General features: G+C 45.4%; 1 protein-coding gene across 3 annotated transcripts in view; it reads right to left on the reverse strand.

Annotated features, from left to right (window-relative positions):
- Window positions 1–8236, reverse strand: part of GDPD5 (glycerophosphodiester phosphodiesterase domain containing 5) — a 347114-nt gene extending 338878 nt beyond the window's left edge. For 2 of the 3 annotated variants that reach the window (XM_075919543.1, XM_075919542.1), the window contains exon 1: window positions 7867–8236. The gene's annotated coding sequence lies outside the window, so the exon portion shown is untranslated. The remainder of the gene's footprint in view (window positions 1–7866) is intronic. The other variant, XM_075919541.1, reaches the window with a different exon arrangement.
- Between the last annotated feature and the right edge of the window lie 16809 nt (window positions 8237–25045).

Consider the following 25045-nt stretch of genomic DNA (forward strand, 5'->3'; position numbering starts at 1 on the left):
CATATCTAATCTTTCAAAAAAGAATGCATAAATCAAAGCATTGGATAAGGCCATTATAATGTTTACAGATGAACAATTGGGGCATGCAATAAATATTTTCAGGCAGAGGGAATAAAGTTTTGATGGACCGGTAGGCAATACAAATCCTTTGTACTCCTATCTCCTTCCATCCAAGTGTCCCAAAACACTTTACAAGACATTAAGTCCCACAATGCTTCTATGCAACAGGGATAGTAAGGTTCTCAAGACCCGGGCGAGGGGGGGGGGGGGGAGAGAAAGTGAAGCAATATCTACTGCCGTGGTCACCAACCAGTAGATCATGATCTACCGGTAGATCTCAGGGGCTCTAAGAGTAGCTCTTGAGCCCTCTCTGAACTGTGCACCTGTGCAGTACCTTTACATTAGATTTCCTCATTTGAGGAGCAGCTACTGACCGAGCAACAACACAGGTGAGTAGCTGCGAGGAATGGTGGGAGCTGGGAGGTCGGGAGGGCTGAAACACCCCAGCCAGCTGACTGTGGCTTTCAGCTGAAAGAGGCTGCCCCGCGCTCCAGCTGATCGGCAGCTTCTCCTCTGCATCTGCCCACGTGGAGCTTGGTGCACCCTGGCTGAGCACCATGGCCAGCTGGCCGGGCAGCTGCTTCTCTTCGCTCCTGCCCAGCTGCCCTGCGCTCAGCCCAGGGAGGCTGCGTCTAGCTCCAGCTGTGCTGGAGCAAGCTTCCCGGGCTGAGCGCAGGGCAGCCGGGCGGGAGCAAAGAGAAGCAGCTTCCCGGCCAGCTGGCCATGGCGTTCAGCCAGCATGCGCCAAGCTCCACGTGGGCAGGCACAGAGGGGAAGCCGCCGATCAGCTGCAGCGCGGTTCAGCCTCCTCCGGGCTGAAGGCCACAGCCAGCTGACCAGGCAGCTTCTTCTCTGCACCAGCCCACATGGAGCGTGGTGCACCCTGGCTGAGCACCACTTCCAAATGTTGAAAAACCTCTTCCAAATGTTGGAAAAACCTTTTTTAAAAAGCAGCAGTATAAGGATCAGGGATAGCAAGTGATGGAGAGAAGGAGAATAGAGAGGGCGGGGCTTCAAGGAAGGGGCGGAGCTTCGAGGAAGGGGCAGGGCGGTAGATCTTGGCTTGGTCTGTCATTTAAAAAGTGATCTTGGGTATAAAAAGGTTGGAGACCACTGATCTACTGTTAGCAATATCTACTGTTATTGCTACATACTGCAAGTCTGTATCAGAGCCAAGAATAGACCCTCCCCCGACCTAGGTTCTTAAATTACGATTTGTTCATTAATTATAATGTCCAAACATCCAGTTCTCCCTGTTATTAGTCCTTTAGCCAGAAGGATTCCCTTCTCCCCCTCCCACCTTGAAAAACTGATCTATTGCATTGTCGGCATTGGCATTGTTTTGTCTGTGTTGCCATTATTTTTAGAGTCAGGCAGTTTCAGATCACTGACGTGTCAGTCAGTCAGACAGATTAATAAATAAAAAAGAAGTGGCCTGAGACCTAATCTATTAGAGTGCCTCATTGTAGCATTTGGAAATTGGAACACACAGCAAACCTAACTGGTTAATTTGAAAAGACAGACACACTCGAGAAGAGGCCACTGAACTTAAGGAAAACACAGCCTTCACGCAGGTGCTGTTTATGCCTGATACATGTGAGAATGTAATTCAGAAACATAAATCAGATCCATCTATTTAAAAGCAGCATTACAGAACCCTGCTGCATTGTGTGTCACCCCTGAGACCATAGAAAAAAGTTATTAATTTCTGCTTTGATTTGGCAGGAGAGAGGAGTGTTGGAGGGCACACCGTCACATAGTTACCATATTTAAAGAGTGCCATGCCAATAGCAGATGTCCCGAATTTAAGGTTTTGTGGAGATAATACCAATGTTTTTCATTTTAAGTTAATAGCATTTATAAAATATATTCTCCTGCCTTGAAGGTCACACACCACATCATGCTAACAGCAGTGTCTGAAAATGAAACTGACCAGTTCCGAACCACAAAATCGCACACAGGAAACAAACAGTACAAGTGGAGAAGAGAGCAATAGATCAGTATTATTTCAGCAGAAATAATCTAGACCCCAACCAAGCATCCTGTAGAACTCAAAGTCCAGATGGAAGCCCCATGCGGTAACTGGAAAGATCAGGGCCTGAAAGTGTAAATAATAGATAGGGCTTCCATATATAAATGATGATTACACAGACTCATATCTAAGCTAGCCCTTGCGATTCCTAAATAACAGAAGAGCTTTCAGTGAGGCTCTGCATGCCTGCAGGCATCTAGTGACACAGCTCATTGTGAGATTGGTGCTTAAGTTTGTGGAGGGGGAAAAAGTAACAGCTCACAAACATGACGGGGGAAAGACTTGGGGATCTTTCTTCCTTTCCTCATGAGTCACTTTCTACATACACATTTTTTTTTAAATTATAGGCTTACAGGCTTGATCCTGCAAAGCTGCCAAGCATGCTCAATGCCCATCAAATTCAATGAGATAAGGCAAGTGAGGCAGTCTCTCTTATTGGACCAGCTACTGTTGGGAAGAGAGACAAGGTCTCACCAACAGAAGCTGGTCCAATGAGAGATCCTACTCACCGTGTTCCTCTAATACCCTGTGACGAACACAATTATGACACTGTACACCATTGAGCATGGAGCACCCAAACTTCAGGTACCCTAAGGTGAAAAAAGAGATTTCCTTCAGAATTTTCATGAGAGGAAAGGAGAGCAAAAGAATTCCCTTTACATACAATGTAATTGAAGTCTGAGTGGACAAAGCAGACAAAAATCAAAGCAACTTCCACATACCTGCTAGGGCTGCCAGATGGTTTCAACAAAAATACCGGACACACTTCACATGACATCACAATCGACATGACATCTCATTTAGAAAATACCGGACATTTATATTTTCTCCATTTGTTTCCCGAACAGAAAGCTCAAATACTGGACTGTCCGGTTCAAAACTGGACACCTGGCAATCCTACATACTTCTTAAATGGTGTACTGCAGGGGTGGTGAAACTTTTTGGGGGTTGGTGGCCACTGACCCACAGAAAAATCAGTTGGGGGCTGCACACAAGTGAGAAGGAAAAAAAAACCCTCACTGACATGACCCCTGACTGAGAAGGAGAAAGACACTCCCCACATTCACCTGGCACACACGCCAGAGCCTAAGGGGTCTCAGGATAGTAGGTTTTGTGTCCTCCAGCTCTGTGGTAGAGCCACGGGGGTGGGGGTGGCAGGTGGGCTGAATACTAGTGCAGGCTCCTCAATGCAAGGGGGCTACTTGAGCCTCAGAGGCCAGATTCTGGCAATCTGGAGGCCGCATCCAGCCCCTGGGCCTGAGGCTCCCCATCCCTGGTGTATTGGTTAAGTATAGCACAGTGCAAGATAAACCTTAGAGTGGAAAGGTTTCCCAGCTGTTCCCCCTCCCCCTGCCCAATGCAATTAAAGAGAAGCCTAGTTTGAATATCCTCCGAAAAAGCACATTTATCTTGAAAGTCTTTCTTCACAGATATGTTATAAAAATATTTTAAGCTACGTATTAAAAAGATAAGGTGGCTTGTGTTTTACAGTATCAAGCAATGATAGGATATCAGTCCACAAAAATCACAAGGCAGCTGCTGTTCAGAATCAGGGAGGGAATTGAGAGAAAGTGACAAAAGAGAGAGAGAGAGAGAGAGAGAAAACACTACAAAACCAGATATCGTATCAAGATTGTTTAGGGTTTTATTAAACAATGGGGTTCTCCCGGCACAGTTTATGACAATCTCCTGTTACTACAGAGGGCCCTTTAGAATTCCCTTACAAGCCCTTCCCCCACCACACACATCTAGGAATGTTATTCTTGATGTGCTCAGAACCGCCAGTGTGTACTTGACACTGCAAAAAGCAAGTAGACAAGGACACTGTGTAGAAGGGAATGTGTTTGGAGCATGGGATTGGGAACCAGGTTTGCTGGATTCTCTCTCGTGGTCTCGGGGTCACTATGTAACCTTGAGAAGGTCAGTGAATTTCACTTCTGTCTTTTACTTCACCTGTAACAATGGAGATTCTCTCATAGGCTTACTATAGAAAGATGCCATAGAACAGAGCATTAGCATTTTAAATTAACTGATTGATTTGTGTAGCACTGCCCTCTTCTGTCCAGAATTAGAAGAGGTTGACTCTGGGCATAGTCCCTATACTGTTAACTTCTGCTGAGGTTTTCCTGCTGCTACTCTGCTTTTGAAGCAGCAAATCAGAGTTCTTCCAGCCTGCAGACATCAAGTAATTTAGTGTCGCTGTGGCATGCAAAAAGTGACAGCACTGAAATCCCAAGTGACCACAGATTCCTTACATCATTAACGAATGATGGATTGTTCCTGCCTGCTGGCATTAGTTTTAAAGTTATAGTATGTACATACTTAAACAACGAAGCATTGGTTTGAAAAAGAGCGTCCATAAAGAGTGACATGGAGACTGTAAATCAGGGCAAGGAATGGAAGCACCACATACTGTTTTAGAGCCGAAGAATCCAGTGTATCATAGCAGAGTCTCTTGAAGGAGAAATATGAGCGGTGTCTGACAAACCTTTAATAAATCGTCTCTGTTAATCACACTAGCTTTTGGATAATGAGTTTCAAAAAAGGTCTAGTTATTAAAATCCTTTGAGGGGAGGATGGTTTCTCTAGCTACATTTAGCGCCCAACTGAATTCCAATCCACACCTTGCCCAGATGTGTTTTGTGGGACATTACCTGTTGGAGAGACAGGAACTCTGAGGGGGGAGAGAAAGGAGCAAATCCATCTGGGATTTAACCACACAATTCCCATTGAAATTGATGGGAGTTGTGTGACCAAATCCCCAAATGTCTGCTTTGAAAAAAAATAAATCACAGTTGCAATGTGGAACAGTAACTAAATGGGAAAGTGTGTCTGCTCCTTTGTACAAATACAGTCTGGATACCATGGGAGCCAGTTCCAAGTGCCAGCCCACTCCCCGCTTTAAAATTGTTCAGAATTTAAATTCTTGCAGTAAAAAAAAAAAAAAAAAAAAATCCACAAAGTGTCCCAGGTGGTTCTGATTTAATATTAAAGCAAAATTCTATGCTCCTCCCTCCTAGCCCTTCTTTCAGCCAGATTAAGATGGATAAAGAAATCAATCTATTTATCATCCCCATCAGGTGTATCTGTTCCATAAGAGGCCGCACTTCAAACAGCAATGGGCACTTTTCTGACTGAGCAAGACACTTGCTATTGGGAATCTTGCCTTGTTCAATGTTACCCTGCAAGTTAAGAGAATGATGGGAAACCCGAATCCACCAATAGTAGAAGTTAGAAAACAAACTAGGGCAATGTGAATTATTTATAGAGGATGGTAAATATGCATGGCACTTTATAGAAAGTGAGATACAAACAATCCTCAGCACACAAAGTCGAAGTAAGATACCACATCTAATAGTCTTCCTGGTCCAAAGAAAGAATTTCCCTAATAAAGAAAAAGCTTTGCAGTTAGTTTCAAAGAGCTAGCTGTTGAAAGCTACAGACAGACACCAAATAAAATGTATTGGCCCAGAATTCATTTAATTTGTGCTTCTGCAGTGAGCAGCAGTGGACAAATCCTGGATATTTTGCTTTATGCACCAATAATCTTTTCTTTTAAAGAAGTGCTTTGCACAGCTTGAAGGACACCCACTCTAAATTAGCTATCTGAAAACTGATCTGATATGCACATTTCGGAAATGGTTTTTGATTTATGAACAGACTTTTTCCAAAGTTGAATTGCTGCTTTTTGATTATCAGTTTAAAGCAAGGACTTCAAGGTTTGACAGTGAAAGATATGATAAAAATAGCAACCTCTTCCCAACCTATGGAATAACCACCATGAAAGTAAGTGGTCAATGATTGCACATTAATGTATGAACAGATGACCAATAAACCCAACAATACACATGGAAGGCAGAGATAACTCAATATACACCAAATATGCCTATGACTAGACACTCTAGATGCTAATTAGTAGGTATTCTCTCTACAGACGAACCACATAGCAAGGTAGAACCATCCCATTTATTCTGATTAAGACACAGCATTTAATCCTATTCCAAACAGGTTCTTAAAATGAAACAATCCTATTTGCAGGGGTTTTCGGATACAATGCTGTCTATATTGTCGAGTAAAATACCTTGGTCTGGCCACATAAATAAATGCACGGTGGAACCTAACATAGACAGGCAGTTATTTATTCTGTGAGCTCCCATTGTTCCTTTATATAGGTATCAATCAAAAGCCAACAGAAACCAAATCAGACAGCTTCCCATCTAATAGCTTACTACTCATCACTGTGTGCCTTTCAAAGTATTTCAGATTACATGCATATTTCCTTTCCTCACCTTCCTGACCAGAAGAAAAACACAAGCAGACAGGAGAATGTAGGAGGGTTACAAATTAAGTTATTTGCTCTATGATTCTTTTACTCCCAGGGGTAGCTACTGTTGCAATATTTGAAGAGGACAGATTTCCAGGATTGAGGAATCTGACTTAGACTTTGTCCAAGATAGCTGAATCTCTGCAGTTTTCACACCAGAAAGTGCCTAAGGCAAAGAGTTTTCAATTCCTGGAAGTCTGTTCATCAAGAAGACTTAGGGATTGCAGAGGGAAGGGGAGAAGAGAAGTTGTAAATATATGTGTATATTCTCCAAGCATGGATCATTCATTCCCAAGTCCCTTCATTCATTTTTATTTCACTCCCTTTCAGAATGTCCTATTTATTGGTTGCTTTGTTTGAAAAGGAGAAAAAAGACCATGGATTCTCCAGCACACCCCCCTGTCACCCCAGAAGAATAAAGGGAATTTATGAAAAACAAAGCTAAGGTGGAAGATGTCACCAGGCATGGACATGCTGTCAGACTCATTAAGACACTAGGGGAGGTTTTCTAATTGTCTGCATTGACCCAGGCTGTTCCTCCTGACTAAGCTAATGAGGCTGCATTAATCTACCTCAGGCTCCCGGATTTTGCTTGCTCAGGATTTTAAGACATGAGATAACCCTGTGTCCTGAGAAATACCACACAAGGCTCTGGAGGGTGCCAGGGCAATGTAGATGTTGTCACTCCGGCAGCAATTTTGTGGTGCACACACACTTACCTAAGAGTTAAAAACAAAGCTAGAGGCGAGTCAGAGGAAATGTAATGATCACAAACGGCTGGCACCTGCGTGAGCAATCCTCTAACCCCACACTGGTTGCCCCAGGCAGTGCGCCTCGGGCATCCCTCGTTGTGTTGCACTTCAACCGCTCTGCCAAGCCACTCGAGATGCAGTACGAAGCCCCTCCAGCCGAGCACCTCCACAGCATCCCGCTTGGGCAAAAGGAACAGCCACAAACTTTGGCATGACAGAGAGCTGGGGAGGGGAGCCATGGCTCCACTTTCTTCTGCCGTTCAATTTGGGCACAGAGACATACACGCGCACACCCCTCCATACGCCTCTTAGCGCCAAAGGTTTCTCGGCGAAGCCACATGCCAGCCAATGGGGCGGGGAGCCCAGTGGCTGGTCTCTGATTAAGACGCACATGGACATCCCCGCCCAGGGGTGAGCACCCCGCCAGAAACACCTTCCCGTGGGGAATCACTCCGCTTCCTCTCCCTAACCAGCTCCCCAGAGAGTTGCTGGGGGCGGGGAGAGGGAAATAAACCGGTGCCGGGAGGGTGGGGTCACAAGTCCAGCTGCACCTTCTCCTGCCCCGCCGGCTTAGCAGAGCTGGAGGCGGGGTCCCTCCTCTCCAGCCCCCGAACCCCGCAGCTGGCTGCGCCCCCCGGGCTTGGCACAGGTGCATGCAGGGGCCGGGGACCCCAGCGCCCGCGGGCAGCGGCGCTTACCTGGGAACAGCCACCCGCTCCGAGCCACTCCCGGCAACTTCCAGCAGCCGGTCCCCTGCGCCCGACCGCGCGGCGAGAAGTCCCCGGGCTGGCTGCCTCCCTCGCCCGGCTGCTCCGGGGACTCGGCGCCGTGCAGAGCCGGGAACCTGCCGCCTCCTGCCGAGGCGCTGCGATCGGCGCCTCTCCAGGCGGGGCCGGGGAAGTAGGAACCCGGCAGGCTCAGCTCGCTCAGCGCCTCCGCTGCCAGCGCAGCCTCCCCGCCGCCGATGTCATCCCTTGGCCAGGAGCAGCGGAGTAAGGCGGCGGGGGGAGAGCGCAGCCAGCCAGCTCCGCCCCCGGCTGAATGAGACGGGGAGGCGTGGCTCCCAGGGCTACACCCAGCCCCGCCGGGAAGCCGGGCGGCGGAGGTACAGCCGGCAGGACCCGCCCCTGCCCCGAACTGGGAACCCGGGCAAGAAAGGGTTACGCCCTGCGGCATACATCCCCTCCCCACGCAGGCAATCCGGGCAGGCAAGGGCCACAGCAAAAGGATACCCATCCCACGCAAGGAACCCGGGCAGACAAGGGTCACAGCAAAGGCATACCCACTCCAGCTAGAAACCCGGGCAGGTAAGGGCCACAGCAAAAGGATACCCGCCCCACGCAAGGAACATGGGCAGGCAAGGGTCACAGCAAAGACATACCCACTCCAGCTAGAAACCCGGGCAGGCAAAGGCCACAGCAAAGGGATACTCATCCCACGCAAGGAACCCGGGCAAGAAAGGGTTACATCCTGCGGCATACATCTCCACCCCACGCAAGGAACCCCGGGCAGGCAAGGGTCACAGCAAGGGGATACCCACCCGAGACAGAAACCCGGGCAGGCAAGGGTCACAGCAAGGGAGCACCCACACTAGCTATGAACCCAGGTAGGAAAGGGTTATAGCCTGGGATATGCATCCCCTGCCCAGCCCAAGAAGGGAAACCAGTCAGGCAAGAAGGAAGGGTTACAGCCTAGGATATATTATACACACAGGGTTATACACCCCAAACCAGCTGGGAACCTAGGGTATGTCTACACTACAAAGTTAGTTCGAACTAACGGACATTAGTTCGAACTAACTTTAATAGGTGCTACACTAGCGCTCCGCTAGTTCGAATTTGAATCGAACTAGCGGAGCGCTTAGTTCGAACTAGGAAAACCTCATTTTACGAGGACTAACGCCTAGTTCGAACTAGCTAGTTCGAACTAAGGGCAGTGTAGCCCTTTAGTTCGAACTAGTGGGAGGCTAGCCCTCCCCAGGTTTCCCTGGTGGCCACTCTGGCCAACACCAGGGAAACTCTATGCCCCCCTCCCGGCCCCGGACCCCTTAAAGGGGCACGGGCTGGCTACGGTGCCCGTGCCAGGTGCAAGCCTGCCAGCACCCAGCTAGCAGACCCTGCACCTGGCACGGCACAGAGCCACCCACCCGATGCCCCCCAGCCCACCCCCTCTTGCCGGGACCAGGCTGGCGGCTCCCGGGAGCTTGCCCTGGACCGCAAGAGGCGGGCACCTTCCTGGGCTAGTGCGGACATCGTGGACCTTGTCCACGATCTCCGCACTAGGCACAGGAAAGTGGCCGTCTAGGGCAGGAGAGCTGCCAGCCTGGCCACCCAGGACCAGGTGTGCATGAAAATCAAGGGGGTCCACTGAGACCCCCGACACTGAGCCCTGAGCTTACAATGGCCGTACTGGGTCAGACCAAAGGTCCATCTAGCCCAGTAGCCTGTCTGCCGACAGAGGCCAACCCTAGGGACCCTGGAGGGGATGGACCGAAGACAATGACCAAGCCATTTGTCTCGTGCCATCCCTCTCCAGCCTTCCACAAACTTTGGGCAGGGACACCACTCCTACCCTCTGGCTAATAGGACTCCATGGACCCAACCTCCATCACTTTATCTCACTTCCCTTTAAACTCTGTTCTAGTTGTAGCCTTCACAGCCTCCTGCAGCAAGGAGTTCCACAGGTTAACTATTTGCTTTGTCAACAACAACAACTTTCTCTTACTACTTTGAAGCCTGATACCCATTCCTTTCCTTTGGTGTCCTCTAGTCCTTCTTTATGGGAACTCAGGAAGAACTTTTCTGAATGCACCCTCTCCACCCAACCCCTGCTTTTAGAGACCTCTATCCTGTCCCCCCTCCGTCTCCTCTTTTCTAAGCTGAACAGTCCCAGTCTCTGTAGCCTCTCTTCATCTGGGACCTGTTCCCAACCCCTGATCATGTTAGTTGCCCTCCCCTCTCCCAGCCTTTCTCTTCCCCTCTCCCACCTCCTTTTCCCAGTCTCCCCCAGTTTTTTTTCAATAAAGACAGAGTCAATGTTGGAAGAAACGTTATCTTTATTTTGTACATCAATAAGAAGGGGGGCTAAGGAAGGGTAAGTGGAAGGAGGTGAGGGAGGAATGGGGTATGAGCCCCCGATGGGGAGGACTGGGCTGGCTCTGCGGGCTTCTGGGGGTGGAAGCTCTCCTGCAGCCCCCCAATTACTCCCTCTCCCCAGATGGCAGCCTGCGGCAAGTGCAGCTGGGCTGATGGCCGAGTGGTGTGATGTGCCCAGTGTGGGCACTCAGGGCACTCCAAGCCAGAACTTCTTTGCAAGCGGGGCACCCCTTAGAACTGTGTGTCCGGGGTGGGGGTCGGGACCCTTTAAGCGCAGCCCTCGACTAGCCTGAGACAGCATCTCCATGCTCTAAGTCCTCCTTTTATGCCCTGCCGGCACTGCTTCCGGCCATCCTTAAGCCCTGTTCAGAGTCCACTCAATGTGGACTTGCTAGTTCGAACTAGCAAAACGCTAGTTCGAACTAGTTTTTAGTTCTAGACGCGTTAGTTCGAACTAGCTTAGTTCGAATTAACTAATTCGAACTAAGTTAGTTCGAACTAACTTTGTAGTGTAGACATACCCCTAGGTAGTAAGGGGTTACAGCCTGGGATACACCCCCATCTCTACTGAATCCTGGCAGGGAAGGGTTAAGGCCGGTGTATATGGCAAAATGGACTCAAAATCAGCAAAAAGTAACCACCAGGTATTCTGATCCACTTGGTGCACCTTATCTTAAATTTGACTCTGATTTTGTAAAAGTTTAGAATATATGTCATTCCTCTTGGATCAACCCCATTGACTTCAGTCAAAGGAGTCATGTGGGTAATGTTTCACAAGTCTAAGAGTTTTCAAGTTTGGAGGCCTTAGATTCTAAGCAGGTTGGAACACAGACTGTCTCCTGCCATGTGTTTGTATGGTGTTGCTCAGGAAAATGGGGGCCTGATTCTGACTGAGCCCCTCCAACCTACACAAACAGGATAAAGCCATGGTATAATCAGAGCCAAACCAGAGTCTCAGACAAACATAAAACTTTACTTCACTGAAATAGGAAAAGCAGACTGATAACAAAGTAGCCATTGTCACACTTTTCAAAAATAGCACAAAGACTATTCAAGAAGCCTCATCCTAACCAGATAAATACATATCTGCAAATCTCTCTCTCTTTCTCTCTTCCAGGGAGAAAATTGAAGTAGACAAAGCAAAATGTAAAGGAAGATACACCAGCCAAGCCCATACTAGAGCAGAAAAGACACAGAGGATAAAATGCAAACAACAAAGGAATATGATTATAGACAAAATAGTTAACACTAACTAGAATTAAAGTTGCATGACACATTTCATAACAGCAGTTCCCAGTCTGGAGCATTAAAAAATCATGAGTCAAGCTCAAAAAATAATGGGATTGTCTTGAAAAATTATACTGTTTTTTTTCTAGACTCAATATTTGTATTTCTTTTCTGATTTCCAACCCTTTAGGGTACACTGGGGTCACATTTTCAAACATTTCTCTGCAGCCAAGAGGAATGGAAACTGTGAGTGTTTTGTTTTTGTTTTAAATGAAACAAGCTTTGGACTTGTCTGCCTTGAGTTCAGGGGACTGGACTATTTGACTATTAAATTCCCTTCCAGTTCTACACTTCTATGATTTTCCTCTAATCACATGGATCCAAGAGCAGAGAATTTAAGAAAAACAAATTGTGAAGAGTTGCAAATTAAGGGAAAATGCTTGGCTTTGCCTCCGTTAGAAAAATTATTTTTTTGAGAAGCCCTAGTGCCTCCATGCTTTGGAGTAGAAATTTTCTTGGGGTCTTGTTTGAAACTCTGAAATGAACTCCCCTATCTACAGACCATGACCAACCTCCACATCTTCAGCTCCAAGTGCAAGGTGCATTTCTTTGAGATTGCCTTCTCTGACAAAAAATATAGCAACATGTATATGAAAAACAAACACCACCACACTATTGGAACACAACACTCTACTGTGCACACTTCTCCCCTGAGAAGTGGATGAGAGAGCAATGTGACAAGCGTTAGTCATATGGTATAATGTAGTACTGGAAAAATGTTCCAGTATTTAAAGCCTGTGTATGGAGGCTAAATTAAGGTTGCACGGGTAACTTAATTGTTTAGTCCTTAGCTTGCACCTCTGTAGCCAGACGGCCCCTCCTCCCCCCATCTCATCCATCTTATTTGCCTTCCTGAAGCATACAGGACAGAGAAGGAGCAATAATATCAGCATAGTCTATGCTGGCTCATCTGATCCTGAGAAGCTGAAAAAAAAAACCACACAGACATGTGGAGAGAGAGCGATTAAGGCAATAAGCTGGCCTTGAGGCTGCGAGAACTGCCACCGGCTGGCACCTATGTTGATTCGAACACACACTCAGTCCCTGGGAGAGGAATTTCCCAGTAATTCCAATTTAGTTATCTCTCTTACAAGTGTAAATTAAGTTCACAACTCCCTTGTAAGAACTGGTCTCACAAAAGACAGACCAGCCCCATTTGGCATGACAGACAAGAAAGAGAAATACGTGACCCCATGAGTATAAAAGATAGGCCCAGCGCACACTCACTTTGAGTGTCATTCTACCCTCTACCTGCTGGTTGGGTTAGGTGTTTGACCTCCCGAGGTTCTATGGGGCCTCGTATTTCCACCTCGTATTTTCGTCTTTCCTAGTAATTGAGGGACCGGCCCTGGCCTGACATGCTGGAGTCGAGAGGCACAGAAGGGGGTAAAAATTGTATCTGGATGTGGTCCTCTGTCTTAAGTGTACACATAGAAAGAGTAAGCTGTTACTTGGTACCATTATTTCTATTTTCCTATCTTTATCTTCTTTGTAACCATTTTTAAGATCTATATTTTGCTAGTAGTTAAGAAATAGAGCAATAGCCATTGCAACCATATGATTTATAAGCTTCTTTAATAAACCTGTAACTGTTTAAGTTTTAACCTGACTCCTTCAGTTGCTGTAACAGAACCAAGCACAATTTAAAAGAACTTCAGCCGGTCTTAAGGGACAGATATAGGGAGCCCTGACCGTCGGCTGACAACCTCTAATATGGTGATGAATATAGTACACCAGCCAATATGGAATGGAATAGACTTGCAATTCGATGGGAGGTTGCCCTAGTATTAAAGATGCGCAATCTCTGTGAAAACAGCAAATTTACCTAAATTTGACCAAGTTATAAACCTCTAACTAATCTCAGTTCACATATACTCTGTAGAGCCGTGGTCACCAACCAGTAGATCTCAGGGGCTCTAAGAGTAGCTCTTGAGCCCTCTCTGAACTGTGCGCCTGCACAGTACATTTACATTAGATTTCCTCATTGGAGGAGCAGCTACTCACCGAGCAACAACACAGGTGAGTAGCTGCAAAGAATGGTGGGAGCTGGGAGGTCAGGAGGGCTGAAACACCCCAGCCAGCTGACTGTGGCTTTCACAGCTGGAGCAAGGCGCAGCCTCCCTGGGCTGAGCGCAGGGCAGCCGGGCTGGAGGGAAGAGAATCAGCTGCCCAGCCAGCTGGCCATGGCGCTCAGCCAGGGTGCACCATGCTCCACGTGGGCTGGCGCGGAGGAGAAGCTGCCTGGCCTGCTGGCTGTGGCGTTCAGCCCAGAGGAGGCTGAACCGCACTCCAGCTGATTGGGCGGCTTCCCCTCTGCGCCTGCCCACATAGAGCTTGGTGGCACCCTGGCTGAGCACCATGGCCAGCTGCGGTCAGTCCGGAGGGAGCGCAGGTCAGAGGCTTCCCTCCGTGGCTGGTGTAGGGAACTCCCTGCCCCCAACCTTGTTCCCTCTCCTCTGCCCCAAACTTGTCCCCTGCCCTCCTGGCCCCCTGTTTCTCTCCCTTGCCCTCCTGGCCCCGCTGCAGAAACCTGCCCCACCCCCCCCGCAGAAACTTGTCCCCCGGCACCCTGCTCCCCCTGCAGAAACCAGTTCCTTCTGGCACCCTCTCTCCTACTACAGAAACCTGTCCCCCTGCTCCCTTCTGCAGGAACCTGTCCCCCCCAGCACCCTGTTCCCTGCTGCAGAAACCTGTCCTGGCACCCTGCCCCCTCTCCCCTGCCCCCACTGGCACCATGTTCCCTTCTCCAGAACCCACTAGCACCCCTCCCCAGTCCTGTGTCCCCTGCTCCCAAATGACTTTTCTATGGGTCAGTGACCCCTGACTCAAGGCAGGTTCCCTGCCATTCTCATAAATAAAGACAATGCAGAAACTTTTTGTGTTTAACATAGTATTCTATTTAAAAATGAAGCCTGGCCAACAAACCCCCAATTGGGGCCAAGCCCCCATCTGGCCAGAACCACTCCTGCACTCCCCCTTCCCCAGACCCTAGATCTGAGCCTATCAAACACTGGAACCTCATGCCCTCAGCCCCTCACATACCCCAACCCAAATTCCTGCACTCTCACATCTGCAAGCCTGTGGCTTGCTTAGTACCCCAACACTGCCCAGCCTGGAGCCCCCTCCCCGAGCCAGTGTCCCCTTCTCCACCTCCTCCTGCATCCAGATTTCCTCCCAGAGCTTGCACCTCTCACCCCTTCCCACACCCAAATCCCTCATTCCCACCCCAGAGCCTACACATCCTGTCTCAACACAGCAAGGGTCCAGCTAGACTGCAGGGCTGTGTCTACATTGGCCCCTTTTCCGGAAAAGGGATGCTAATGAGACACTTCGGAATTGCAAATGCCGCGGGGGATTTAAATATCCCCCGCGGCATTTGCATGAACATGGCTGCCGCTTTTTTCCAGCTCGGGGTTTTGCCGGAGAAAAGCGCCAGTCTAGACGGGATCTTGCGGAAAATAAGCCCTTTTCCGGAAGATCCCTTATTCCTACTTGAAAGGGATTTATTTTCTGCAAGATCCCGTCTAGACTGGCGCTTTTCTCCGGCAAAACCCCGAGCCGGAAAAAAGCGGCAGCCATTTTCATGCAAATGCCACGGGGGATATTTAAATCCCCCGCGGCATTTGCAATTCCGAAGTGTCTCATTAGCATCCCTTTTCCGGAAAAGGGTGCCAATGTAGACACAGCCCAGGAGTTTTTCAGGATTCTGGAGATATCCCAGAAAAACTCTTCTGCATCCAGGGATGCTTTGTTCTTCCGCTTTTTTAGTGGAAGAGCAAACAGGCTCTTTTGGTCACCCCTATATTCCTCTTTCCACAAGGAATAAGGTGGCTTCCAAAAGAAGGGTTTTTTTTTCTGACATTTGGTCCCGTGTAGACAAGCCAAATGTTGGAAAAACCTCTTCCTACAGAATAATATAAGCAGCAGTATAAGGATTGGGGATAACAAGTGATGGAGAGGAGGAGAATAGAGAGGGTGGGGCTTCAAGGAAGGGGCGGGGCGGTAGATCTTGGCTTGGTCTGTCATTTAAAAAGTGATCTTGGGTGTAAAAAGGTTGGAGACCACTGCTGTAGAGACATTTAAACAATGAGTAGTCCTCTAGCACCTTAAGGCATGTCTACACAGTAGCATGTACCTCAAAATAATCTATGTAGTTTAAGCTACGCAAATTGCATTGCTTATTTTCAAATAGCTTATTTCGAAATTTAGTGCTGTCTACACAGCACTTATTTCGCAATAAATCGCTATTCCACTGACTTCTTTAATCCTACAGGTTTACAGGAACTTGGAATAAGAAGCCAGTTATTTTGAACTTATTTTGAAATAATAGGCTTCTTGTGTAGACAACGCATAAAGTTATTTTGGAATAATAGATGTTATTCCAAAATAACTCTGCTGTGTAGACCCTTTGAGACCAACAAAAATATGTGTATACTAAATATATATATATAGTATCATGAGCTTTTGTGGGCACAACCACAGGACTACTTGTTTTTTTAATGTTACAGATTAACATGGCTACCTCTCTGAGTCCATATAGACATGAGTTAGGCAGGTAGAGATTCTGGCTGCACAAAGCATGCTCCAGCCCAGGACTTTAGAGGCTGAGCAGGTCTTTTTGAGCAATAGTTTCTCCCAGCTGCAAGGGGGCCTGTAAGCACAAGATACTGTGATGAGAACACTACAGAAATGCAGTGTATAGGAATTAGGTAGTGTCTTCTTTAAATAATTTGTTATCCCTCGAGTGACTCTGGATTTCTGGGTTTCAGAACCCCACCAGAGCAGCAGAATGACTGTAGATTGGGCCAGTTTTGCATGTTGTACATAGCTAGCCAACATTTTTATTTGGATCCCACTGTACCATGTGTTTCTTTCCTATTACATTTCTTGAATAAGGAGAAAAAAAGCATGCCAGGTAATTAGTAGTTTTGTGTTGAGTGCAGGGTTTTGGGTGGTGTGAATTAAATACAACCTGGGGCTATACATTGAATGAGGAGGATAAACAGAAATATTGACTAACAACCCATTCAGTGAATGAAGCAGGGGTCATTTGGGGAAAAAATGGTATGTGATCATGTAGTTAAAGACTGTGTTATAATGCATGGAGGCTAAATTAAGGTTGCACAGGCAACCTAATTTTTTAGTCCTTAACTTGCACCTCTAATACTTTAATATAAATTTTTGGATGGAATATGCAACCACTGCTCAACTAGTTCTGTAGCTTTTATATTGTATTTCTCATCCATAGTTGCACACAGCCCTTCCCATACCAAAAGCAAATGCCACTGACTTAAGCAATGCAGGTTTCAGCATTTGTGATATTCTAGGGCAGTGGTTCCCAACTTTTTTATACCACAGACTGGCAAATCCATTCACAAACTTTTGGTGGACAGGCATCATTTTATTTACATATTTATTATGCAAATAATGACTATGCAAATAAAATGCTGCCTGTCTGCCAGGAGGCTTCGAATGATCCTATCAATCCACTACGAAGTTCTACAAGCATACATCACTGTACTCAGGGACACTGCAGGTTGTAGTGAATCATTGAGGGGTTTTTGTGAATGCAAGTACTGGCTGACCTGGGAAAGATTCATGATGCAGGCTTAGGATACGTCTACAGAGAGGGCTTAACTCAAAATAAGCTATACAAATGCATAGCTTATTTTGAAATAGATTATTTCAAAATTGGGAGCGTCTACACAGCACTTATTCTGAAATAGAGAACTCTTCCTCTGACTTCTCTTACTCCTCGTACAATGAGGATTACAGGAGTTGGAGTAAGAAATCCTCCAGCTTGATAGTATTTTGACATTATTTCAAAATAACTACTTGCAGTGTAGATGCAGACTAAGTTATTCTGAAATAACGCTAGTTATTTTGAAATAATGTTGTTCTGTAGATGTACCCTCAGTAAAGAATTCCATTTTGTACAGGAAGGGCTGTACTGGGATGCTATATTCCCTTTCCATGAGGGAGATGTTAGTGGTATTTCTGTGCCAGCTGTGAATCTTCATTACCTGAGGTGGATGATAACACAACTAGTACCTCAGAAGTGCCAGACTGGTGGTGAACTGTCACCTTTGGGAGACTCAGATGGCAGTAGAGATGTATATGCACCTGATGACATCTTCAGATGACATCAGGATTTGAAGTCTCTGAGGGGTAACTATGTTAGTCTGTAACTTTAAAAACAATGAGTAATCCTGTGGCAGCTTAGAGACTAACAAAAATATATAGGATCATGAGCTTTCATGGGTAAAACCCACTTCATCAGATGAGTTGGAGTGGAAATAACAGAATCCAATATATATAACAGCAAAAGCAGTTACCTGTCAATTGTAGGACCTGTATTAATGAAGCTAATTAAGTGGGCTGGGTGTGTCCCATCCATAGCTTTTGATGTGAAAATGTGAACATCAAAGGCAGGGGAAATGGGCTTTGTATTGCCAATGATGGAGCCAATTCATGTCTTTATTCAAACCCAGGGTAACAGTGTCAAATTTGTAAATGAATTCTTGTTCCCCTACAAGTTTACGTGTCAAGTATCAGAGTCTGAATCTGCAAAAGTGGCGAGGAGTCCTGTGGCACCTTATAGACTAACTGAAGTGTTGGAGCATAAGCTTTCATGGGCAAAGACCCACTTAGTAGGAATGGCAACATACAAAAACCTGTAGGGGAACACTTCAATCTCCCTGGACACACAATTGCAGATCTAAAGGTAGCCATCCTGCAGCAAAAAAACTTCAGGACCAGACTTCAAAGAGAAACTGCTGAGCTGCAATTCATCTTCAAATTTGACACAATCAACTCTGGATTAAACAAAGACTGTGAATGGCTCGCTAACTACAAAATCAGCTTCTCCTCTCTTGGAATTCACACCTCCAGATCAGCTACTAGAAGTGGGCCTCATCCTCCCTGATTGGATCCACCTCAGCCTGATTCTGGCCTGCATATTTATACCTGCCTCTGGAAATTTCCACTACGTGCATCTGACGAAGTGGGTCTTTGCCCACGAAAGCTTATGCTCCTACACTTCAGTTAGTCTAGAAGGTGCCACAGGACTCCTTGCAAGTTTATGTGTGTTATCATTCCTGATGTCTGATTTGTGTCCATTTATCCTCTGTTGCAGAGACAGTCCAGTTTGGCCAATATACATGGCAGAGGGGCATTGCTGGAGTCCTTACAGCTGGAGCATTGGTCCCCCAAAAGGGCATGTAACATACACTGACAAGTGGTATATATCTATAAATGGGCAATGACACTGACCTGAAGTAAATCCCTACAATCATTGCTGCTCGTGGTATACTCTCTAATATCTGTCGGCAGAAAGAAGGGTACTACATAGACTTCTGGGATGCTGAGTTTGGACATTACCCATTTCTCCAATGCCCTGTGACCTCTGCGACTGCCACTGCAGATCATGGTATACAGAGAAGCAGGTAAGGGATGTGCTATTTTTTGATCACAGTGATATTAGGAAAGTGGAAGTCAAAGAAGCATAGGATCTGCATGTTCCCATATTTGTGTTAATACGTTTTTGTTAGTATTCTTTTTTTTCCAATACTTTAATTCAGAGACATTTGGTCCTTAAATGATTTAACTGAGTTTTGATTGAAAATGTCCCAGTGTGGGCCATATAATTTCCTCCTGCAGAGTTCACAGTGACAGCTTTCGTCCCCATGTCATCAGTGATCTATCTGGAGGATCTGTGTAATTGTTAGTTGCACTCCAAAGAGAGTTGCTTTGTTTTGCAGGAATGGTGGTTGACTCCTGGGTGAGCTGTTTGCTTTGGATGCTTTCAGAAAGGTGCTGAGATGGTTTTTTAAGTGTTCTGTGAAAGTTTCACCAATCTGCATTGCGAGTTGTTGTTTATTTGCAGTGGATTTGAATTATTTCTAGGCGGGGGCAACCAGCGTTATAACTTTTCCTTAAATCCTAAATCCATTCCATTGTGAAGACTCAGGATGTGGACAGCAAGGTGAGAAATTACTTTGCAGGTAGGGTTGCCAGTTTTGATTGGACGTATTCCTGGAGGTTTTATGACATAATCCTTAATGAAAGATTCATCTTTCATTTCTGGTGACACCAGGACAATCCTGGAGGGTTAGTTGCTCTTTTTGCGGACCCATTCCAAATCGCGAAGGCTGGCTCTGGCCACATTCCAGCAGGGATGGAAGAGTTAATGTTCCTTCTCAGGTAGGAACAATAAGCAGAAGTTACAGAGCATAAACCATCCCCTAGCCCAGAGGTTCTCAAACTTTTTGGGCTCTGGAGCCCTTTACATACGTAAAAATTTATGTGGAACCCTAGCGGTCCACTGATTGTATGTGTTGTACACCTATCAATGTACAACATTGGGGCTGCGCGGAGCACAGTTTGAGAAACACTGCCCTAGCCTGAAGATGAGAAGAAGTTACAAGGATATATGTATCCATTTCAAGAACATAGCAGGAGAATTCACTGAAGATATTCTACAAACCCCACAAAAGACCCAAGGGTTGATAAGACTTTTAAAAATATATACCACTCCCCCCCCCCCCCCCCCATCCAGGGAATACTTGGAAAGGGGAACAACCTGGATAAGAAAATCAAGATAAAGTAGAATGTTGTACCCACATCCTGTTCAGGGCCACACAGCAGTTAAAGGTTAGGAGTCTGGACTTGAGTAAGGACTTGTCTACACTTTCCAGGGATCGGCAGTAGGGATGTGGATGGGTAACTGGTTACCTGGTAAGCATCACCGGTTAACCGGTGCCTGAGAGCAGCCCCGCATGCAGCTGGGAGCCAGAGCCAGCAGCCCGGTGCTGAGTTGGAAGCAACAGCCAGCAGTCCTGCGTAGGGCTAGCAGCAGGAGTCATCAGCTCATGTGGCTAACCGATTAAGGGGATTTTACATGCCTCAACAGCAGTGCAGCAATTGATCCCCCTTGGATTGATTTAGCAGGTCTAGTGAAAACCCACTAAATCAGCCACTGATTGCTCTCTCATCAACTCTGGTTCTCCACGATAACGAGCAGCATACATAAAGGAAGTCAATGGGAGAGTTTCTCTCATTGACTAGCACAAAGTGGACCCCAAAGTAAATTAAGTTGATTTTGCCCCTTAGTGGAGACTGCCCTAAGACTCCAGGCTTCTAGTGACTGTACAGAAAAAGGGAGTGTAAGCACTCACAGAGACCATGATGAGAAGAAATTCTTGAATATCTCATATCTATTAAAGGAAACAGGGAATACACAAGAGGAATGGGAATTGCTCATTTATGAGCATAAATCTGATCTAGTTGGTATTACTGAAACATGGTAGGATGAGTCACACAATTGAAATGTTAAAATCCATTATTAGAACAATTTAGGAAGGACCAAGCGGGCCAAATAGGGAAGGGGAGTGACATTCTATATAAAAAAATGGCATTACAGTTTCTGAGTCACTAATAACTCAAAAGAAAATGATCTTGAATGCTTATGGATCAATGTCCTAACAGGTAAAGCACAAGATGGGGTATTAGTTGATGTCTTCTATAGATCACTAAATCACATCAGGGAACAGGATGACCAGCTCCTTACACATCTCTCCATAATGTACAGAGACAAAAGATGTGTGATGATGGAAAATTTCAAATTTGAGGGGCATATGCTGGAAGTCTCATGCTGCCAGTACTAAAATATCCTTGGCATTTCTAAACATTGTACATGACAATTTCCTAACTCAAAAAGTATTGCAGCCAACACAGGGGAATTCTTTATTAAACCTTGTCCTAACAGATAAAGAGGAACTCATCACAGAACTAAAATTAATGGTTGCTTAAGTAGTGATCATGCCTTGATCATATATATAATATGCAAGCAGAATAAAGTCCAGATCAGTAATGTACATAATTGGTGCTTTCATAAGGCCAATTACGCAAAGCTGAACAAAATTATGAGTCAAATCCATTCCATAAGGTGGAATTTAATAAAATCTATGAATGGTAACTGATTTAAGTATTTACTAGTTGCCCAAAAAGCTACAATGCCACAACTTAGGAAGAAGGATGGTTAAAAATTCCTAGTTTAGAAGGAAGATGAAGATATTTATTTAAAACAATTAAAAATGAGAGAAAGGTTAAATTTATAATAATGAATATAAATCAGAAGTTAGGAATTGTAGAAACTTGATAAGGGAAGCCAAGGTATACAGGAAGAAATCTATGGCCCACAGTGCTACAGACAATAAGAAGAAGCTTTTAAAATACATTAGAAATAATTGAAGTGCTAAAAACATAAATAATATGTATATATTATGTATTCTGTCTATAATGATAGGCAGAAATGCTTAGTAAATATTTCTGTTCTGTATTTAAGGAAAACTTAATATAGTCTCAACATATGGTGATAGTAATATTCTCTCCATTCTACTCTTATCGCTAGAGGATTATAAATAAAAGCTACTAAAATTAGACATTTTAAAATTAGCTGATCTTGATAACTTGCATTCAAGAGTTTTAAAAGAGCTGGCTGAGGTGATTGTTGGACTGTTGATGTTCATTTTCAATATGTCTTGCAGTACTTTGGGAGTTCCAGAAAACTGAAAGAAAGCTCAAGTGCCAGTTTCCAAAAATAATAAACTGAATGACCAGGTAATTATAGACCTGTTAGCCTGACATCTATCCCCAGCAAAATCATTGAGTGGCTTAGTGGGCTAGTTGGCCTAATGAGTAGCACTCCTAGTGCCACCTTCCAGCAGAAAAATCAGTCCATTCCCTCTTCTTATCAGAGGGGGAATGAGGTAGGAATGAGGCTTATGTCCCTTGTATGTTAGGGGAGCCCAGGGCCTCTCCTCCACCAGGCTCTGACTCTGGACCCAAAGGGTACGTCTACACTGCATGCTTATTTTGAAATAAGCTATTCCTGAATCATTATTCTGAAATAGCTTATTTCAAAATAGCATGTCTACACTGCAGGGAAGCCTCAAAATTAGTCCGAGGCAGGCTTCCCTAATGTAGACTTGCTATCTTGAATTAGAGCCCCAGGAAGCACTGGGGAGGAATAACTTAGAATGGCCCTGGTGAGGAGCTATTTTGAAATAGCAGCAGTGGAGCATCTATACACGCCTTACTTCAAAATAGCTATGTCGGAATAGGCATGATTCCTCGTAGAATGAGGTTTACAGATTTCGGAATAGGCTGTTTGTTATTTCGAAATTATTTCGAAATAACAGAATGGCTGTGTAGACGTTCACATTGTTATTTCGAAATAATGCTAGTTATCTCGAAATAATGGTGCAGCGTAGACACACCCTCAAGGGCCAACAATGTCTGCCTTTTGAGTGATCCTCACCAGGTTACTTCCTATCGTCTGCTTCTCTCCCACAGATCCAAGTCTAACATAAGGTAAAAAGAAAAGGTAATTAAACCTTTAGCATATAGTCTTATTCCTCCCAGGAAGGCTTCTCTAAGGGCTCTCCTAAGGGGAGACCACTTTCCTCCCCTGTCTTCTCCCATATGAGCTGAGTTGCTGCCTCTTCAAATTCTTCTCCAGTTGGTACATGCTCTGAAGAACTGGAGGAGCTGAACTACCTAGGCCTTTAACCCAGTGAGGCACATATGGGACTCAATTGAAAAAGAATTAGAGGAGAGTAATTACATAATGCCAATTAAGATGGGTTTATGGAAAATAGATGCTGTAAAACTAATGTAACTTTTTTATGAGATTACCAGTTTAAACATAGCACATATTAAACGAAAACCGGCTATTAAACGAAAACCGGCTAACTGATAGGTCCCAACATGTAATTGGAAACAGGAAATTACCATCAAGTGGGATGTGTTTCCAAAAGGATCATGCTGGGTCCTACTCTATTTAACATTTTTAACAATGACCTGCCAAAAACATAAAAGCATCACTAATAAAGTTGGCAGATGTTTGCCGAGCAAAAATTGAAGGAGGAGTAAACAACAAAGAGGGCAGGTCACTGACTCAGCATTTGATAAACTGAGAGCAAGCAAACAATATGGCTATGTCTACACTGCCCCCTCTTGCACAAAAAATATGCAAATGAGGCGAAGCATGGAATATTGCCACACCTCATTTGCATAATTAATGAGGCTCCATTTTTGCACAAGAGGCTTTTGCGCAAAAACGAGCCATCTACACGGCTTCTTTTTGCTCAAAAACCCCCTCTTGCACAAGAGCCGTTCTTCCTGAAAAAAAAGAGTAAGAATGGCTCTTGCTCAAGAGGGGGTTTTTGCACAAAAAGGAGCTGTTTAGACGGCTCCTTTTTACGCAAAAGCCTTGTGCGCAAAAACAGAGTCATTAACTATGCAAATGAGGCACGATGATATTCCACACTTTGCCTCATTTGCATATTTTTTGCGCAAGAGGGGGCAGTGTAGACATAGCATCTATGTTTTATTATAGTTAACTAAAAATATATACATCTAGTAACAAAGAATTAAGCCATACTTCCGGGGAGGGGGGCGGTTATCCTGGAAAGCAGGGATTGAAAAAGCGATGTATAATCATCTGAACATGAACTCCCAGTATGACACTGAGGCCAAAAGAGCTAAGGTGATCCTGAGATGCAGAAACAGAGGAATCCAAACAGGACCAGGGTTTTTTTTTTTAACTCTGTGTTTGGTACTCGTGTGACTACTACTGGAACACTGTGTCCAGTTCTAGTGCCCACTGTTCAAGAAGCATGTTGATAGGAGAGAATTCAGAGAAGAGCCATGAGCATAATTAAAAGTAAAGAATCCTTTCTAATTAGTAACAGACTCAAAAAGCTCGATCTGTTCAGGTTAGCAAAGAAAAGGTTAAGGGGTGACTTGATTGCAGTCTATAAATATTTACGTGGAGACAAATATTTAAGAATTAGCTCTTCAATCTAGTAAGGAGAGATATAACACAATCCTTGCCCCAGGCCATGGCAACTCTGTGCTGGAGGCTGCAGGGAAGGGCTCTTCCCTGCCATCCCCAGAAGCTTCAGGGCTTGGAGAGAGGTACCTCTCCCTGCTACAGCCCTGAGCCCCTGTGCTGGGCTTGATGGAAAGCTGCGTGGCACTCAGGGGGAACTTAGGTTGTGGTGGATTCACATCACTGACCATTTTCAAATCAAGATGGGGTTTTTCTAAAAGCTCTGCTCTAGGAATTATTTAGGGGCCGATCTATTGCCTGTGTTATAGAGGAGGTCAGACTAGATGGTGAAAACGGTCCCTTCTGGCCTCGGAAGCTATGAAAGTAGCAGAAGATGGTGGACTGCCAAGGAAATAAACATTAGAAAACCGGGTAATTTTTATGTCCATGCTCACTGGGTTTCATTTTCATGTTAATGTCTGTCTGTCAATGTAAACATAAACACACTGTGCTGTGTATAGACGGGTGGGTGGTACGTAGACTAGAAATTCGGAAGAGCTCATTGACTAGAGGCATATAAATATTTGACATTACCCAGCAACTCAAGTGAGAGATATCATTAGATGACTGTTGAGGAATACTTTGCACATTTACACAGTC

The sequence above is a fragment of the Pelodiscus sinensis genome, chromosome 1 (genome assembly GCF_049634645.1).
Source record: "Pelodiscus sinensis isolate JC-2024 chromosome 1, ASM4963464v1, whole genome shotgun sequence".
NCBI classification, from domain to species: Eukaryota; Metazoa; Chordata; order Testudines; family Trionychidae; genus Pelodiscus; species Pelodiscus sinensis.